Genomic DNA, 2,603 nt, shown 5'->3' with positions numbered 1-2,603 from the left:
GGATGCATCTCTCTCAGGCTGGGGGGCTGTGTGGAATCACAGGACAGTCAGAGGAACCTGGGCCGCTCAGCAGGGACTACATATAAATGCACTGGAGCTCCGCGCAGTGTACTTAGCCCTCAAACATTTCCTTCCAGCCTTGGAAGGGAAACATGTCCTTGTCCGATCAGACAATACGTCAACGGTCTACCATGTGAACCATCAGGGAGGGGTCAGGTCCAGGCAGTCTCTGCAGGAGGCTCAGAGACTTCTTCAGTGGGCTTTTCCTCGCCTTGCCAGTCTCAGGGCAGTACATCTGCCAGGTGTTCACAACCAGGCTGCAGATATGCTTTCTCGCCAGAGTCCTCCTCCAGGCGAGTGGAGATTGGACCCCTCAGTGGTCCAGGAGATCTGGGAGAGGTACGGGAGAGCAGAAGTGGATCTGTTTGCTTCGAGCACATCAACACACTGTCGACTGTGGTTCTCCCTGTCGGATCCAACCAGTCCATTGGGGCAGGACGCATTAGCCTACCCATGGCCCCTAGACTGCCTCTTGTACGCATTCCCTCCAATTCCACTGCTCGGGCTGACACTTCACAGAATCGCCACATGCGGTCACACGGTGCTGCTGGTGGCTCCATACTGGCCGGGGAGGATATGGTTTCCCATGATCCGACGGCTTCTCAACGGAGCACCTTGGCCTCTCCCATCGAGGCCGGATCTCCTGTCGCAAGTAGGGGGCCGCATTTGGCATCACCAGCCAGATCGGCTCCAGCTTCATGTTTGGCCCCTGAGAGGCCGGGTTCACTGATGAACTCCTGCGACCAGGCGGTTGTCCATACCTTGCTTAACGCTCGTGCACCCTCCACTAGAGCGCTGTACTCTAACCGATGGAAATTGTTCCGTAGTTGGTGTGAGGGCCAACAGGCGGATCCAGTCATGTGCTCTGTACCAATGCTGCTCCGCTATCTACAGACTTTGCTGGATAAGGGGCTCTCAGCCTCTACAATGAGGGTGTATGTTGCCGCCATTTCGGCTCAGCATGGGCTGGTGGACGGTCGTACTGTGGGATCTCATCCTTTGGTGAGTCGCTATCTGAAGGGGGCTCTGAGATTGCACCCCCCGCATGTCACTCGGGTGCCCTCGTGGGACTTGCCTACGGTCCTAGAAGCACTGTGTTCTCCGCCGTTCGAGCCGCTGGAGCGGGCTGATCTCAGGTGGCTGTCGGTTAAAACCGCCTTCCTCCTCGCCATTACATCTGCCAAGCGAGTGGGAGAACTCCAGGCCCTGTCTGTCGCTAGGGACTGTTTGAGGTGGGCTTCGGATGGGTCGGGGGTTACTATGTGGCCCAACCCCTCCTTTCTTCCTAAAAGGCTGTCAGCCTTCCATATCAACCAGCCTGTCGGATTGACGGCTTATGCCCCACAGCCAGGAACGGAGGGATCGCATCCTGATGGTGGGTTGCTGTGCCCCATCCGGGCCCTGAGGCAGTATGTGGACGTGACTTCTGTGTTTCGGAAGTCGGACGCACTGTTTCTCTGTTATGGAGGGCACAGGAAAGGGTGTGCTCTGTCCAAACAACGACTTTCTCACTGGATTGTTGATGCCATTCTGCAGGCCTACGAACGCAAGGGTTTGCCTGTTCCTCCTGTGAGATGTCATTCGACCAGGAGCGTGTCCACCTCCTGGGCTGCATTGAGGGGTGTCCCACTGGCTGACATATGTGCTGCAGCAGCGTGGGCTTCCTCCTGCACGTTTGCCCGCTTCTATAGGGTGAACGTGGCCGCCCCTCATCCCGTGGCGATGGCGGTGCTGTCGGCCTCTTCAACCTGCAACTGATGGTCAGGTAAGGGCAGGTTCCTCGTGACTATGTTGGTATTAGTCATCCAGGTGTTGAAAACACTGCCTCTGGCGGTCAGGAGGAATGAAGTAGAACGAGAGTTATGCATATAACTAAGGTTCTACGAATTCCGGATGACCGCCAGAGTTGACTGTCACTCGGAATCTCATTCTCGACGAAAAGATTTCAAGAGGATGATCGCTGTGTACACCGTACCTATATAGGTGACGTGCGCGTACACAGGTCACGAGTGACTTTGTTGGTATTAATATTCGACCTATGCGCGAGCGCGCGATGAATATCCAGGTGTTGAAAACACTGCCTCTGGCGGTCATCCGGAATTCGTAGAACCTTAGTTACATGCATAACTCTCGTTTTACTTACTGTATTACCTATGCACTGTACAGCACTCTGTGGCAGCTGTGGTTGTTTTAAATGTGCTATATAAATAAAGTTGAGTTGAGTAAAAAAATGTGTCTTTTCTTAGGCTGCATCATATACAGTGGAAAGGTAAGTACTTGGAATTATATTTAGGCTTTAAACTCTAACCAGAGTATTGACTGTCAGCAAATTAACATGCATTTTACCCTTTTCTTTCCCAAGTGCCCTGTTACTCGAGCAAATGAAGCCCAGAAGCTGTTATTTGTCCACATACAGTCCACCCAGGTTTGGAATGAAAGTTCTCTATTGTAGAGCGAAAAGCCCTGTCCACTATTCTTTACACCAAATGAGCTCACACGTAATGAAATATTGACCCATGTAATCCTTCCCCTAGTCCATGACG

Source organism: Gymnoscopelus microlampas (genome assembly GCF_963454915.1).
Source record: "Gymnoscopelus microlampas genome assembly, chromosome: 2".
Classification (NCBI taxonomy): Eukaryota; Metazoa; Chordata; class Actinopteri; order Myctophiformes; family Myctophidae; genus Gymnoscopelus; species Gymnoscopelus microlampas.
Note: the sequence above shows the minus strand (reverse complement) of the source record.